The sequence below is a fragment of the Rutilus rutilus genome, assembly GCF_951802725.1.
Source record: "Rutilus rutilus genome assembly, chromosome: 3".
In the NCBI taxonomy this organism is placed as follows: Eukaryota; Metazoa; Chordata; class Actinopteri; order Cypriniformes; family Leuciscidae; genus Rutilus; species Rutilus rutilus.
The window spans coordinates 53,246,267-53,264,891 of NC_140211.1; the positions used below are offsets into that span (position 1 = coordinate 53,246,267).

The window sequence follows — 18,625 nt, forward strand, 5'->3', positions numbered from 1 at the left end:
AAAACTAACACCAGTTATTGAAAAACTAACTGAAATAAAATAATAATTATCAAAAATAAATAATCTTTTTCATGATCATTAAGCTCTCATCCCATGGTGGAAAAAATATGATCTGTGTGGAAGTTTAGGAAAATATCTGTTGATGCCACATCAGGCATGTGAGGTTAGCTGAGGGAGCGGCGCAAAGCAGTTTAAAGTGCACTGCGAATGTCCTAACCAGGAATAAGGGACGATCGATACATCATTTTATGTTCATCTGGATGTTGAGAGGGAAATTTACCCACGTCATGAGCATCACAACATACAGTACTGTAAGAAGCGTGACTAAAATAAACACAGTGAGAAATATGTTGAGGCTCTACCATTATTAAGTTTCATTAGTCCCAATTATGATTTATGCGCAGATGTTTGTGGGTATAAAGTGAGCAAGACACAACAGTTACAATATCATGATTATGATTAAATAAGATAAAAGGCACATCTAATATAACCAAATTACTTTTATTTTCATTTTCACTTTTATGTGCATTTATCACTCAGTCTAGCACTTTCAAATATGACAATTTATACTCGTATACACATTGATGTATTATTTACACATGTATATTATTTATGTTATTCAAGTGTCATCAGTGTTGACATTGCAGGATGTTCCGAATGAGCGAATTGTCCAGTGAAGTGAGGACTGAACAGAGACCCCTCAATCGGAGCACAGCTTGTGTAGATTTATGGAGTAGAAATTCATTTTGGCATTTATTTGCATACTTTTACTATTACATATCCATTTTAAGTTTGTGTCGCTACATTTGCATCACTAAGCTTAAATGAAAATAGAGGCCAAGCAGTTGGAGCTCCACCAGTGCTGGGTATCACTTCACTAGACTGAAGGAGATGGAGCCAGACCTCACTTACAGGGGAATCTTTCAAGTGTATTGCTTTGGTCTGGGCATTAGAAAGTGTTCTGTTAATTCTGCTAAACTTTAATTACTAAAAACTAAATAGACATGTGTTTACGACATAAAAACTAAAACTAACTGATAAAAATTAATTATGCTAAACTATAGTAACCTTGCTCTGGACCCTCTTCCGGGTCCACACTTTGGTGACTTAATGGCACGTAGACTTGTAGTAGACCACTACTACTTGTATCAGTGTGAACATCCTTCTGCAACATAAAATGTCTAAAGGGGGACTGTACAGTCATGCGGATATGCACACACAATAGGCATCACAGAAGTTTGGATATGTGCATCAAGTATTTTCCTTCTGCTTGTTGTTTGCAATAAGACCTTTAGAGGACCCCATCCACAGATAGTGATTTAGCTATAAGCGCTGTTATTCCTGTATCAGCCTCTGAAGTAATTTATTTGCACAGGTTAGGTTTTTCTTTTGAGGAATAAAGCAAGGGTTATGCTTCCATTGTGAATTACATGTTGCCAGTGTAATAAAATGTTGGTTTGGCCGTGTTTAAAGGGGTTATGCAATATATGTATTTAGTAGTTTCTTTGAATATAGAACAATAACATGAATGAATTGCATATTTCTTTAGCTGACGTTTGTGTGTACGTGTCTATGTTCTAGCTCTGACCTTCCTGAAACCTGATCTGGAGGGTGTACCATAGTGCGTGCTGATACATCCCCAACTCTGCAAATATACAGAAAGGGCATAACATTATATCTGTTTACTTATTTTAATCTCAATTAGCAGCCAGAGTCTCGCTGCACAATGTGAAGCAAGTATGGACACATTCTTGCCAAACCAGCTCTGTGTGTATGTGTGTGTACTTTTGTGTGCTTAATTGAGCTCACCTCTCTGTGAACCAGTACATACTCAGTGCATGTTGTAAGCACATGATGGTTGGAGCTTGCCCACACTCTACCGCCTGTTCCTTTTCCATCGTTCCCTCACTTTTCTCTGACTCACATTTCCATGACACCTTGACTGCCTGTTGTGTCATTCCATGAGTTTCTTTGATGGAGTATTTTACTCCGGCTTGCGGAGTGTGAGTCCTCCCTTTGAGACGATACGCTTGGCCTTTGAAAATAGCTTGTATGTCATCTTAACCTCCGAGTGAGGGGTCAGCCCCTGTTGAAAAGAGTGCTCAAGGCATAAGAGAGCAGGAGAATCCCACTGGATGTCTTTTATAAACCCTTTCACCCTTTAAATTCCTGCGCCATCCCTCTCTGCTCGCATCTCTGTCTGGGTGAGTGAATGGTGACTGTAAACCTTCTCTACCCTTCCTTATGGCTGGGTGACTGTGGTAGGAAATAAGAGTGGCCTAATCAGGCCTAATAAGAATGTGTTAGTGACAAGGGGGGCTGTTGAAAGGGCTTGAGTCCTCTGTGGAGACACAAATAGAGAGAAGACAAGCCGGGTTTTGAGTTACCAATGTCTGGGCCAAACTAGCAGAGCTCTCTTAGTGTCTCCTACATAATGTACTAACACAGGACTTTACTGCCAGTTATTGCAGCTACTATCAGTAGCAGACAAGAATGTGGTTGCATGTGCTTTTGTTACATGGGTTATCAACACATAAGAGTGTCACAATAATTAAAAGGAAAAATCTTTAAAAATGAATATTTCTTCTTTTTTTTTCTCTCTGCCTGTTTGTTGCACCACATGACATTGGCGGACAAAAGTTTTTCAATTATTAACAACCAATGAAGCAGTTTTGTTAAAATAGTATTGTCTTCTAATCAGCAATAAAAGATTATGCCAAAATACTTCCTTATTTTTCTTCATTATATCATGATAGTTGTATCACCCTGACACATCTAAGTAATAATATAATAAAAACTATAATAATAATAATATGAGTATCACGTCATTGACCTACATCTGCTACTGTTGTTATTGTAGTTCGATACACATTTTGTTGGCTTTAGACATGTGCAGCACTTGTATTTTAGATCGTCTTTGTCACTGTAGCAACATTTGTCTTTGATATCGTTTGATGTGTCTGTTGTGCAGCTGTATGTTTTCTAGTGTGTGAATACAATCCCATTTTTATCACATCTGTGTCAACAGCTGTGGGAGCCCTCAAGCTAACTCCCACATCCAAGTGAGCTGAGAGACAGGGGAAACACAAAAAAAAAAAAAGGACTGTTTTACCCCCTTTAGAAATGAATCCTACTTAATTAAGAAGCAATGAAGAATCCACAGATAGCATTCTGTAATTAGCTTAAGCAGGGGCTGCTGTAACCAGATCCACTGCATTAATGACAACATAAGGCACTGTGAAAAGCATCATTGTTCTCTGGATAATTGTCCTTTTAGTTAACGGTGGGCAGGGGAAAGGCTCTCCTTGTTAGAGGATCTTGGCTTGGGGCTGTTGACAGCCAGGGGAACAGATAAGAATGGGTATCCAGGGATGGGGCTGGCACTGGCCCTGTGCCCACTTTGACAAGCCCACTTGTGCCCTCTGCCGAAATCTGGATGGCATGTATAGGAATTAGGCCTCCCCTGGGTGTGAAGGGGGGCATGTGTTAATGACATGCCCCTAAAGGCTAATGAATGAAGAGAGATCAATAAAATAAGGCAGATGTATGCAAACAGCATGCTGATTATGCTGCCTAATGATGCCTGCTGCAACAGAGCTGAGACGGGAGGAGCGGGGAGGGGAAGGAAAGTGCCATAGAGGCACATGGAACATTTACCGTCTCCTCACACACTACCACGGAGTAAATTAAACGGCTTCTACTCAAGGGGTAACCTGTCAACTAAATGTCAAAGATATTTATGGTGGTGCGACTTTTTTGTTTTCCTCTGTCCATTTTGACAATGTTGCATTTGTATGAATACGGCAGTGTTTTCTGCACCGCTTAGTCTACCGTCATTGCAAGAGCTTGCAGCCTGAATGGAGTTTGATGTAAACACTGTGTAGCACAAAATAATGCCTTAAAAACACATTTTCTATTGAGTTGTCCTCACTGACTGCAGGCAAAAACAAAGAGCGACCAGTGTAGTCCGGTTCACAAACAAATCACAAATAACTTTTTATAACATTAATCGTGCTGTTAAAAGTATAATATTGTTTATTCATGTTCATTCATACTACATTCAATTATTGTTAATTTAAATGACTGTAAAGCTATAAAAGTATTGTTCATTATTTCATATTAGGTAATGCGCTAACGTTACAAAAGCTTTTGTATATAGTAGTATAGTGGTAATATTAGTGGTATTAAGTCACACTCTACTGTATTCTTTCAAAACCTTTGTATTATGGTTTATATCAGCTATATTGCTATAGAGTGTTTAAGGAACAATTCTCCTAATCTTTTAATAAACTTCTACATATAGTAACTTTTGTCATTTCATTATAAGTTATTCATTAAGGTTTTTGGATGTAGTCAGGGCCTGGGGGTTAGGGTGCAGCCTAAAAAAGCAGATAGGTTCACCTCCTCTTTTCTTTGAGCTCCCTATTGTATCCAACCAGTCGGAGCTGTTAGAAACACGATATCTGCCTTTAAGCAGAGAGGGAGAGCAGCCAAGACTTAACTGCTGTCTCATCCTGGCAACTGCATGGATGCTGTCTGCCTCCATTCATGAGGACTCAGGGAGATGGAATGAAAAGAGAAGGATGAGAAGAGAAAGAAGTCCCCTCCCCCTGTTCCCTCTCCATTTATTCCAGGATCAGGTCCTCTGAGGAATGTGTCTAGCTCTGTGTACTTGTCCAATTCAGCCTGAACTAGAGACACAGTCTAAGTTCAGCAGATAAAGCCCAGGTCTGCACTTTCCCCAGCAGGACGTTTCTGGTGTTGGGTTTCGGTGTAGGAGACTGTACATCTTAGATTTTGAGTGTTGTTTTCTTTGTTTCCTCTGACCAAGCCACTTGGATTTACAAAACGACAGGCAAAAGGACTTCATGAGAACAGATGTCCAACACCGTGGCTTTGTGCCAGTCTCAGTAGTTGAGACGTTTGCTAGTGTGCTTAGAGGGATATTGTAAATGAATTGTCTGGTGGAATGAAAAACTGACTGATGACATCAGAGCCAGCCACTGACAATTGGGCTGACGTTGTACTGCTGCATCAGTTTAATAAAAACAAAGATCCAGTGTACATCAAGCCAAACAACACGCTCTGCAATGCATCAGTTGTTTTATTGCGTTGGATTAAGAATATGACTATGCCTCTGCACTCCCCTTGGGCTTGAAATTAAAACCCTAGTCCACTGTTGAAGACCTTGGAGGACTTTCCAATAAGAGGCCATAGAGCAGGTGGTGACCCCCTGTGGCCTTGGAGTATATTATTGACGAGGGTCCGGCACCCCAGTTGATTGCTTTATTGTATTGCCATGGACCTCAGTGGCTGGAGACCTCTAGTTGACCCGGGACTGGAGAGAGCATTGCAGTGACCCTCACCTTAGTGGAAGAGATATGTGGCTTTGACCTGTGCCTTAATGAGGGAAGGCTTGACCTGCAGAACTGCAGGGATAATGGTTCTTCTTCCAGTCACCTTCCTTCTGTCTCAGACTGTAATTTAAAAGCTGTTGGGTCACTGGTGTCCTCCGCATTTGGGGTGGGGCTCTGCCCTGACTGCAGACCCTGTACATGACCCAGGGGTGTTTATCATGTTGGTCTGGCAGGAGGGAGGAGGAACAAAATACAGATTAATCTTTTACAAATAACAGCAAAATGCCGCAGGATCACTTTGATACTCGAATGCTGAATCTACACTTCTACTGGTATCCAGTGACTCCTTCAAAAACCTCTTTATCATTGGACATGAAGGGTCAGTTGCGTAAAGGCAGACGAAAACTGGTTAAGCATAAACTCATACCTCCCCCTAGTCGATAGGAATGTGTTATTGAAGCCCCAACTGGAGACATCATGGATTTTTTGCTTCCTGTCTCCATTTCTGGATAAGACTACAAACCCCGGAGTGGTGATTGACACACAGACCTGCTGGATCTCCCGTGCTCTCCATAAACTGTCACTCTGTCAACCTGATCAAGGCACTTTAGACTTGCAGGAGAAAAACCTCTCTAAATGCACATGCACAAGCTTCTCACTTCCTTATTACCTTTTGTTTTCCTTTGTTTTGTCTTAAGTGCCAGTTTTCAAAGGCTTCCATCAAAGCTCAAGCACTAAAAGTGGGTTGATGAAATGTTTGAATACCAGTCTGGAGTGAAGCATACTTGATCCCCTCTTACATGTAATACCACCAAAATACATGTAATGTGATGTGTTTCTCTCAAGATTGTATTTTCAAATTGACTTCTCTCTTTGTGTCCTCCTAATGAGGAACAAAAAGGCTCAGTTAATGAGCAGGCGGTGACAGAGCCAACAGGTGTTGCTTTGGCGTCCTTGTCCGTTCCGCCTCCCCCACACCCGTCCCTTTATTCCATCATGTCTTATTGGCTTACATTTAAGTTTTAAAGCTAATCATTTAAGTTTTGTCTGTTAATCTTAAGATTGCATGTAGTCCTAGGTTTGGTCCTGGTCGTTCTTTTGCTTCGAGCATTACAGCACCATTTACTTTAGTATGCAGAGCTTTGTTTGTCTAATGCAGGCTCGTTCACTGTGACCCAGTCAGGCTAGCCACTGAACTCCCTCTGCACCTGCCCAATGAAAGGAGTGCACCTGGCATCATAGAGTTCACTTCAATTAATCCCTCCGAATTACAGTCCCTGAGCCAATTAAGCACCTCTCATCTTACACAGTCCCTCCCCAGCACGAGGCTCTGTCCATTGCTGACATCAACCGTTCAGCCCTATTGAAAGAGGGGTTGGGCATAACACCTTTGCTCTCTTCTCCATATAGTCCATGCAAATGTTGTCCCGTTCTCCTCTGTTGGTTTTATAGATTGCCTGATCCCTGAAACTCTACCTGAAGAGCTGGAAATAAAACACTTGGACCTTTTCAGAGCTTCCCAATGGTAACTACAACTCTAGTAATAACCAACTCTGGACTATACATGGATATGCATATGCATATGCATTATGTGTGTGCATTTGTGGCACACTTTTGCTCATCTGCATTCTAAGCCATGTGGACCATGTCCCATGTTGTGTTGGCATGCATACATATCCTCCCACTCCTGCTCAGAGCCCTGGCAGAGTCAGCAAACTACAAGCTTTCTGCTCCACAGAGCGATTTCATTCACAGTATAGCACTATATCTGGCAGCTTTCCCTCAGCTTGTACACACACACAGACACAGCATCTGTGTGTGACAGGTTCTCTAATGGTAAGAAAGATTAAGCAGAGCAGTACTGTGGCCTTAGGTTGAGATTCAAAGTGCCTGGCTGTTGATCTTTTAGTCCAGTTTCCTTTAGTAATGTAAAAACGCATATCCTGACAGCCATTGAATGTTTATCTTGTTTTCTGGCACGCTTCCTCTTTGTCAAAACAGTGACGACATTAATTAAGCACAGTTTCAAGCTCTTCAAGGCCTGGCAGATTCCACTCCCTTCAAGCAACATACAGACTTCATTGTGTTATGTTTTATTAGTGTTTTTATTGTGTAGTCAGTGATATATATATATATATATATATATATATATATATATATATATATATATATATATATATATATATATATATATAGTGTATATAATAAATAAAATAAATACAAATATTTAAAAAATCTAGTTTCAAACACGTGTCATGTTTTAAAAGAAATGTCATGTTCTTCGGTATCTATCAAGCTCTTATCAGCAGGGTTATGGTAGTTCACCATTGGAGTGTCACAACAGTGACTCTGTGTGCACTGCTGGCAAATAGATCTAAAAACCTTTGCTTACTGTGCTATGAACTAGCATGTCTCTTGTCGCCGTTTTGGAACCATATTTAAGCTCAACCTCCATATGAACAAGTCTCTGTTGCAGGGTGAGAACACAGACATGTGGCCTTTCTTTAAACATGCTTAATACTCGTTGCTTTTCTGCCTCTTTTACCCCTCTTAATCCACCCGGCCTCCTTTCCCAGCGAGAAGTGACAGATGATGGACGGGAGTTTATCCCTTAGACTCGCAGCAGTGAATGGGCCCTGTCGTTACATTATGATGTGTTTGCAGGAAAAAAGGTTTCTGTGTTACTCCACCATCATGCCAAAAATAACTTTCTGGGTGTGATACTGATTTGTCTGTACTCAACATTTACTTGTTGGCATGTTCCTCAAGTCTGTATTACTTACGGCTCATTTTCTGGCCTATACATTGAGCTCTGGGAGACCTCTGGTTATTGAAGGAGGTGTGTGTGTTGGATGTGAGGGTGGGGTGGGGTGTATCTTTGAGTCTCTCATTCTGCAGGTAATTACACAGCAATGTAAATTACATCGAGGCAGCAAAGAGCCATGGCCCCTGCCGGCACTAGCCTGGCCCTGCATTCGTCCCTCCTGCCTGACCCTGCAGCTAACGGCTTAACACAACAAGCCACATCTTAGCATAGACCCTTGTTCATGGCTGCCCTCGGATAAATCATTAGCAGATGATGCTTTCTTTTAAATTCCCTTTCTTTTTCTCTTCCACTTTCCATGTCTACCTAACCCTGCCATACAGTATGTGTAGTTCAAAAGAAATCCTATCTGGTTAATATTTAGCTGCCAGATCCCCAGATAAAGGGGTGGAGTCAGTTGCTTAGAAAAGCTGAAACTCATAGGCACACATACTGGAGATATGTTTCTGTCTATGGAGGAATGTGGCTTCTCTTCCAGAATCTGACCTTTGACCCTGTTCTGACACATGACTGAGATTCTTTAAGCTGCACTAACAGCTCTCTCTCTCCCTCCCTCTCTCTCTCTCTCTCTCTCTCTCTGCCTCTCTTTCAGGTCTGTCTGTTATTAAACACACATTGATATGTCACCAGCAGTTAGAGCTCTATGCTACAGTCTTTTCCTCTGCTCTTAGATGTAAATCCTAAAAACATGACCACAGAGTGACTGGAGATCAGTTTATCTGTTTTTCTACCTCTCTCGCCCAATCTCTCTCTCTCTCTTTCACCTTTTCTCTCCTCCTTTCTCTTTCTGGCCCAGCTGGGCTCCAGATGTAATCTGCATTTCATGTGGTGCAGTACAGGGAGTCAGGCCATGTGAGCGGAGCAGCGTTGGGTTGAGATTGGGCCGGGCTTTGGGTCTGCCGCTCAGCAGTTCGGCTAGATGTTGCGGTTAGTGTGATGTGAACTTTGACAGTCTGTGTCATGCCTAATGCCTCACTTCCCAAACACAAATCAGTGAGGCTGATTTATATCTAACAGGTGCTGCGTTCAGTGCAGCAGCGGAGCTGATGGGATGGGGGACAGCTTGTAGCCGCCTCATTAAAGAGAGGAGGACATAGAAGGCAGTTCCTCTGTCCGACGTCCACACCCGCCGGATACAAAGCCTATATGTTAGAGATGGAAGAACATGCTTCTTCGATTTTGACTATTTTTTTTTTCCCGTCGCACATGCTTTGGATTTCCTCTCGCCCTGCTTGGGCTTTTAGGCACAGTGGGCTCTCTGACCTCTGCTGAGTGCACAGTGGCTTAAGCCCTGGCAGACACCACAATGCCAGGATTGTCTGGGAGTGTTGACATGCCAGCAAACTTTGACGGGCTTATGTTAGTGGCGCGGTGTCGGTTTTCCCCCTGTCGCCCCTGTGAAGGCAATCCTTAGCCTCCTCTCTCTTCTTTCTTTCATCTTTCTGTCTGTTTCTCTCCTTTACCTTCTCTCTGATAGCGGTTCTTACCAGTTAGCTTTTAAACTTGGATCTGGATCCGTTTTAAATCCTGATAATTGACCAAGGGTTTGCAGATATCCTTCGGGCCTTTCCTGTAAGTATTTTTTTCTTTAGTCTGAAGGCGATTATTAGGAATTTGATGCTTTCTGGTGGGTGTGGCCAGACTGGCTAAAATGGTTGCAAGTGTGACAAATATAAAATTTGTGACAATAATTTCAAATATAGTCTCCATTAGTGGGAGTCTGCAAAATCGTCTCATTAGAGTGCACGCCAACAACAAGCGCAGAGTTAGGCCCTTTCCCAAATGACACACTCAATATGCACTTGCGGTCTTGTCGCGTGCACATTGCACTGCAGCAGACTTCTACCTGACAGTCAAAGTGACATAACGTCACGAAAGTGTGGACCCAGAGGAAGATTGCGAGTCGAGACGTCCAATTCATAAACACATGACTCTTGTGAACCGGTTCTTTTTAATAAGTCATTGATTCAAAAAACGGTTTGGGGTTAGCAGTTAGTAGTTTGAGTCAGACTCAGAAGTGAACTGCGAATCACGTGACCTTACATGGCACAAAAACAATCAGAATCACCAATGGTGATAGCATCAAATGGGAGAGAAATCTGAATAAATTACTGATCTGTAATTCATCAACTAAAAAAGTATTTTGGCCATTTTTGTAGTTTAGTACTTGGTTTGGCCTTTTTTTTGTCCGGCTCTAGGTAGGGCATCCGTTGAGTGCCCTTCATATTATCAAATTAGTTTTCAGTTTGTAAACCCGAAATTCACGCCAAGCTCAGTTTTTTGTTACCGCTCGCCTGCTGAATGAAATGTTCGTTATGTGCCTCGACAAGTTGGAGGAAGGCTATTAATTGTTTTCGACGTTCCTCTTCACCCAGAGCATCGACATCTTTCAGCACTGGCCTCGAGGCCACCTTGTTACACACTTAACTACTTGTATTCTCATAGTGTTTTTCTCTCTCTTCCTCTGTTGAGAGTTACTCATTTCATCACCGCTGAGGAAGAATGCACGTCACTTCGCTTGCTTTGCCTTGGCCTTTTTTCTCGTAAATACTGCGGGCTAGGTTTGTACAATGCGATAAACCGCAGGCGTCTGTAGTTATGGTTATGATTTATGAGTAGTGTCTACATACCACAAAACGATACACTTAGATAATGAAAACTGTTACAGAGCACGAACCATCTGCAGGTGGATTGGCACTGTGTAGTTTAGAAAATAATAGTGTAAACCTTAACAATTTGGTTGTTGTGAGTAAAAATGAAGCTTTCAATGTCATTATAGCTGTCAGCTGCCCTTTTGTTTATGATTCTGCTGAAAACAAGTCTGCTGATAAAAATAGACTGTCAGTAAGTCAGAGCATGGGTATCTAATTGGAGATGTATTCTGCTGCTGTTTGAGAATAGCTGGGTTTTAAGAGTTAGTGACATCAATAGGAATCTCTTTAATTCGACCTGGCAGTCCCTCAAACTCCCACCTGTAGGTTATGCTATGAAAGCGACCTGCAAAAAATGTTTAACCGTAATTCGTTCGCTCTCCCTCATTCTCTTTGTTTTTCTTAAACGTCTGGACATTCACCGCCAATAACGCTCCAGCTTTGCTTCCCCCTGTTTCTCTAAAGAACACATTATTTCTTGCTCTTTATTAACACTCCATAATTCTTTAAAGGGGGTCGGGCGGGTGGGGGGTGCAGTAGAAAACCATCCTCCCTTGAGGTTTATTGCTTAAAGCGAGCACGGCTCTTTCCCAGGATAAGAGATTTAACTAAGCAGAGAGGAATTTGGGCCAGAACTCATAAAATAAGTATTTGTGTACAAGAGAAAGAGTTAGTACTTTATTTCCAAGTCTTTGTCATTAATGAGTTTAACAAATGTGAAGTGGAGAGTGAATGGAGATGCAGTGTAGGGTCTTCAAAGATAGCCTCTAATTATTTATCCAGGATATCCCGCTGAAGAATTAGAGTGAAGAAATAACTTTCACAGAATGGTTTCACTGGGACACCCTTTAATCCCCCTTGTTTGTGCGAGCGTGCTTGCCTTTGCGCCGGTATTAGATCCTCAGTAACTATTTGAATACTCAGGGCCAGGGCAGGACATGTAGTATATCTCGTCTTCTCCCTCCCCGTTACTGCTTTCCGACTCCTGAACCCTGAACAGCTGTCGCCCTCTTCGCTCAAGTTTCCTCCGTAGTCTGCCCTCCCATGCCATCCAGAAGGATCGTATCGCGCTCCTTGGGTTTAAACGTTTAACAAAACACCAGGCCTCGCTGTGACTCCTCTGCCTGGCAGCCCTCAAGCCTCTCAGTGTTTCTGTGCAACCTTTGCTAGCCTGTAACTCTTAGTGCCCCTGGCATGCCAGTTATTGGAACGTTTGTGAGTTTTACACTTGTTGACACAGAGTGTTAAGCTCGAGAGTAAGCCTGCCTCTTCTTGCACTACGATTCTCGTCACTTTTGGGACACCTGATAGCTTGGATTTGTTTCAGCGGTGCACTAAAAGGGTGTCTGCACCTTTAAGAATGCCCTACTTGGGTTATTTGGCAAATTCCAGGTGCTGTCTCTCCCATCGCTCTGTTTTACCAGGTGCAGGACTGGGTCATTACTGAGGTATTTGTTTTCCAGATTAGTTAAAAAGGCCTTGGATTAGAGGTGGGTTATCCAAACTCTATTCATCCTGCCTGATGCTGATTCTTTGGTTCAAGATCAGGTGTTTAGCACATAGTCGAAGAGCATATTGTGGCATTACCCTGCAGGGTGAAAAAATATAAGGGTCTTACACAGGTCTCAAATCCTGAAATGTACAGCTCTGGAAAACCAATCCAGTGTCATAGTGCTGTGTGCAGCTGAAGTCCCTCTCTCAAGCATTTACATGGAGCTTCAGCGATTATGATAATGAACAGTTTTATCATCACCCTTACAATCAATAATGCGGCTTTTTAAGGTTTAATATTTCAATGGTATTGATCATCTTAACAACCGTGTTTGCGGTCGACTTGCCTTAACTGCAGCCTCAGTGAGAGGAGAGATGAAACAGTGAGGGTACATGTGAGTGGGGGAGATGTTTGGACAGCAGGAAGTTGAGGAGGAAGTGATTGAGGAAGGACGGAGAGGGAGTGGGCTGACTCCTTATAGCAGATGAAATGTAATACGTCTTATTTGTATAATAAATCAGTGGTGTCATAAAGGAGTCAGAGGGAAGCGTAGTGGTGGTGGTCTCATTATTTAGATGTTGACAGAACTCAATCTCTTTATCTGACCCAGTCAACTACCCTCTTTTTCACAAGACAGATAAGCGTGGTGCTTGAGAAAAGAAAACTCTGTAGTTTGCATATTTCTCTTCTAACCTTCCACACTTAAGTTTATGTTTTCTCTATCTGTCTGTCTGTCTCATTCTGTCTCACTCCCTCACGGGAGAGGAGAGAGCCGCTTCCTTGAGCTATTAATAGAGGAGATTTGATAATTAATGAAAATGAAAGCCTTTGGGCCTGGCTGGCTTTGACACACACACACACACATTTACCTAGCCATCTAAATGCTGACTTATCCTTGACTTCCATGGTTTTTAAATGACTGATCTCTTACTAATCCTAAGGTTAAATATAGTATTAAATTACTATATCCTAACCCTAACCAACAGCAGAGTTATGATTAAAAATATATATTATTTGCTTTATTTAAAATGTATAGTTTAGCTAATAATTAAATAACATATTTGCGCCAAAGTATTTTTTACAAAAGGTATAAAGAAAAAACATTATAATTTTACAAATATAATATGTAAAATATTTTAAGTTTTTTTTTTTTGTGATATATTGCAAATTAAATTATTCAAATAAATTATCCTAAATACATGTATGTGTTTAAATGTGTTTTATTTTTTTTGTATGTTGTCTGACCAACTCTTGCTCTCCCTTTGAACATGCAAGTTTGAAGTTTTTTTTCTTTATTTAAATTTTTTTTTTTCTTATTACAGTGAGCATGTCTTAAACATGCCTCCAGTATGCGTCAGGAGAAAACATCCTGTAATTAATTATTTGTTCGAATTTATCTCTTTCCAAAATGCAAAGTGTACAGGCAGGCACATGAAGACAACATTCTTCACGATAGGTAAACAGGCAAATGCTCTCTCTCTCTCTCTCTCTCTCTCTCTTTCTGAGAAGTAACTAGGCTCTCTCCACTCCTCCCTCCTGTGTTGTGGAGCATGCTGTGCGCTCTCAATGTGCCTGGGGGTGAATGGAGGGCTTTTTGCAGCACGAACATGATCACCCATCTCTGATTATACATCAATACCTTTATCCCTGGGATAATTTATGCACTTACAAAACACAAAGCTTTATCTGAACCAACCACTGGGGAAGGTGGAGGCAAATAATGTGCTATTACTTTCCTGTAAGATTTGTTAAGAGGAGAGAGCGGGAAAGACAGCATGCAGGGTCCGAACCAAGACGACATTTTCCTGTTTATAAACGCCTTACTCATATTCAAATTATTATTATTCTTCAATTGAATATGGTTCATATTTATATGGGTATTTATTCGTTGGATATTTTGATATCCGAGCGAAAAACACTCCTTTAAGTCTTTGCATACGATGAAGAAACGAGTGGCTGTTGGGCAAATGGAAGCGCTTACCAAAAACAACAGTGAGCGGAGAATCTCCAACAGTATGCATTTTTAATAGGGGAATGTGGATATGTTGAGTGTGGTATTAGTTCAGTGGCTGCGAGTGGGCTGGTGTGAAGCTCATTTGTACTCCCGGCCCCGTTTCTCTGCCAGCCCCCCATGCTGCCTGCTAATTGGCAGGAGACTGGGAGCTTCCTGCTGCGTGTTCGCCACTTTCCCCTCACTCTACCACCCCACCAGCTCTTTTTGCCAGCTTTCCCCTTCGAACTGAGTAATTAACCCACAGCTAATTAACCACTTCTAATTACACGAGGAGCCTGTTTCTTTTGCACTCACCAAAAGTGATGAGACACTTTGCCGGCGCGCGGATTCCCCTTCAGCTGCCTTTGAAACCGCTCCAGATTTCATCGGCTGAATAAATGCCGCTAAAGGCAGCCTGACGTTGCATCACACGCCTTGTCAGGAAAACATTTTTTATGCTCCCTTTGTTTTGCTACATTGATTGCGTTTACAGATCTTATGCTGTTACCCGAGAGCGAAAATTATCACCAAGATTCAGTTTCAGCGCCTAGAACAGGGAACGCTATTGATACCTCGGAATCAATTCGTTTGTGTTCAGGCCAGAGACCAATTAGTAACAGATGAGTTTGCAGATGTTTACTGTTACATTAAGTCACAGAGGAGCACCTCCTATTTCCACAACCAACATAATCTATTAACCAGCGCCAGCGTGCAGGTAGAGCACTCCGGCCTGACACACTAATGGCTGTGGCTTTGGGAGAGATGCATGCTGGGAACCGGCATTTAGCTCCGTTTTCAGCGCTGTGTTGGCAGTACAGCTGTGCGCAGTAGCAGCAAATAGCTGTGCTCTCATCTCTTACCGACAGCCAAGCTGTACTGATCTCTCTTTCTCTCTCTATCGCTTTTCCTCCCTCTCTCCACAGCCTCAGTCTCATCACAGCCACTGCTATTTCTGTTGCACAGACTGATAGCTTGAACTAAAGATCATTGATTTTACGGGAAGCTGTGTTTACAGCCAGAGTGCCATCGACCTGAGGTGACTTTTTGCCTTCTGACGCAGCAACTCCTCTGAAGTGTCGCTGTGTCTACATTAAACGTTCAGGACAAGGAAGAGAAGGTGGAGGAATTTTTCAGTCCTCTCTGTTTACCTTTGCTCACTAATAAAGCTGAATTTGAATAAATGCTGACTGAAAATACCCAGTGTGGAACTTCTGCAGAAGTGCTTTTTGAATTATACGAGTCATGGCATTCAATCACCGATGTCACTATTAATCATTTGGCAAATGAGACACTTGAGTGTTATTATTATTATTTTTCTTTTTTTTATTTGATTGAATTGACATTATTTTTTTAATAAATGCGTATATAGCAATAAATGCAGGGTTAATTATTTGTGGTGCATACGTGTTTTTAAACCTGTACCGATGCATTATCATATTATACTATTATTATATTTATTATATCCTTTATTACACAGTAATTCACTTTAAATCAACAACAAACACATCGTATTCATAATATTTATTATTTATTTATTGAATAACTATATTTACTTTGATTTTGATTTATTTGCTTTAATTGGCTGAGACATATGATGGGAGGAGAATGTTACATTATAAAAAATAGGAGTAAAGAGCACTGCTGCAGAACCTGCTTAATCTACCTCATTGTCCTTTTATAAATATATAATGAGTTATGCTCACACATGTATTCAACTATATTGACCCAATATTTTGAGAGCGCTGATACATATTTTTGAAACTGAAATTTCTGTAACGTTACAATACATTACAGTGCCTTTACTAAAGAAGAATAGTGTACTTGACACCTGAACTTAGCATTAAGATTGACAATACAGTAGTGGGGTGACATATATTTGCAATTCAATTGGCCATACTTCAAAGATTAAGCCTTCTCACCTAGCTTTAATGAATACATCCCCCTTTTGCAAAATCAGAGGGCCCTCCCTGCTTTATCAATAGGAACCTTTCCTTCCCATATCTTCCTGTAACTTGCCTAGCATTTATGCCATTGATTTTTCAATAAGCGCCCTAACCCTGTAGTGGCCAGCCTGTGCGATGGCTAGATCTGGCGGGAAATGGGAAAAGAAAAGCAAGGCCTGCTGCAGACCACAGGGAGGTGATGATGAAGCCTTTTTCTTCCACTGATATTCTCTGGAAGGATACGTTATTTATGTATTGAGGGGTGCTGGGTGTGGGGCGTGAGGGTCAGGCCGCACCCCATGGCCGTTCTCAGCTGGGGCCGAGCAGGAGTTAATTCCCCAGGAGAGGAGAGGGAGCACTGGGCCTCTGGAGGCCTGTCCCCTGGGCAGGTGATTGTGCGTGCGTATAATCAGACGGCTCCTTAGCCTTTAATTCCCTTCTTGCTTAGCCAGTAAATCCCACCAAATGAAAGGACCCATAAATAAAAACTTATCTCAATTTCTATCCCCTCTAAATGACAACCAGACCAGCTTCTAACAGCTTTCTTTATGTACTGTGCTTTTTTTATCGTTAAAAACCTTATCTACTTTGTTTGGCTGATTAAAAGGGAATGTTTTCCTTTCTGCCTAATTTGAGTTGAGACGAGTTTCTATGTGCCTCTGAGAAACCCTTAAAGTCCTGCCTCATGCCTTAATAGAGCAGACTGTTAAAGATGATGCCTTCATGACAGAATGTATAGGATATCAAGGAGAAAAAAAGATATTTATGGTGTGTTTGACTTATCTGCTGTGCCATTACATATTTGAGCAAAAGGCTCATGTACAGGGTGAGAAGAAAGCTTAATACTCATTTCCTGTTGTTAACTGAGTATGCGTCTGCTTGTCTGTCTGAGCCTTCGTTAGTGCAGTGAGATTAAAGATTCCCTTCTTCAAACAGGTGTTGCTTCGGAAGCAAACCTTGAGCGGACAAACTACATTATATCTGCCCGCCCATCTGCGACTGGCAGACTCCAGACAATCCTATTGCACATCAGTAACCACTGTGGGTTATTGAATTAGACCATCTCCATTTTAAAGGGCAATCCTGTTTTCAGTAAGCAGCAGACGCGCCCAGACGGCTTGGGCCGCCACTCTCTAGCACTGTTTAATTCTTTAAAGGAAGCCATCTCATTTGCGTTAAATGAAAAGCGTATCATAGCAGATTTTCAGGAATGACCATTTGTGAGTCATAATCTTTAAGCTGTTTATGTTTAACAGTTTAAGTAGTTCTCTACCCCATCTATTATATACAGTCCCATAATGCTGCAGCAGCATTGAGTTTATTTGAGGACTCATTCTGTCAGAATTTAAGCTTATTGTTGTTGATTGACTTAATTCTTTTGTGCTGGAATGATGGAGAAGCACTTTAACTTGGCATTAACCATTTACAACTCTCAGAGTATTTAAATCTTTATGTTTTAGTCAATAACAACCTCATTATTTATATTGGGTGTTTGTTTAATTAGACGAAATACACATTATTGTTCTGTTTCATGTTTCATTACTGTTAAAATGATATGGAATTAAACCACCATAATTAACTTGCATATATATGGGCATTGTTTGCAGGCTGTGCATGCACACATTGTGATTTGGATGGGTGGGGGAGGGGTGGGTGACTCTGTGTGTTAGAGTTGAGGGGTGTCGAATTTTCATCAGACATTCATGAAGAGGGAATCAAACATTATCAATCTCCCCAGCCAAACGCTCTCATGTTAATACATTACGTGGGGGTGGGGCCACAGACACAGTGTCTGATCACTTCTGAAATTTGCATCCCTAAGTAAATAAGTAAATAAATCAAGTACAGGCAGTGAATGTGCTAATAAGGCAAGACACGGTGGTTAGCGTGCTGCCGGGAAACTTTGCTCATGTAATATTCAGCAATGGAGGGTGAAAGGGCAGGCCAGAGTTATTGGTTTCAGTCCGGTTGCCCCCTTTAATCAATGCTGCCTGCATCCCTTTATTAAAATTATTAGCTCAGCAGTATCTCTCACTATCATTTTATCTCCTTTATCGCCTGCTTGAAATTGTGGCGTGCTCATGGCTCTTTCCTTGCTCGGGGCAGCACTACCCTCAGAAAGTTCAGCTCCCATTTATTATTTCAGAGGCAGAGGAGTGTTTGAATCCAGGCTAAGTGTGGAAGTTATTGGATACTAGATTTTTATACTGCATTTGGAGTACCAACATTGTTATATTTAAGGCTTTAAAAATAATATAAACCAATCTTTCTGTGTATGTTGTGCATGTCTTGCTGTAAAAATCATATACACATCAACTAAATGCATCTTATTCCCATGCAGTGTGTTCTGTGTGTGGGATCTCTC

General features: G+C 41.5%; 1 protein-coding gene across 3 annotated transcripts in view; it reads left to right on the forward strand.

The window, feature by feature from the left end:
• The window catches only part of zfhx3b (zinc finger homeobox 3b), a 225,595-nt gene that overhangs the window by 114,905 nt on the left and 92,065 nt on the right, over nt 1–18,625 (forward strand). The window lies entirely within an intron of this gene.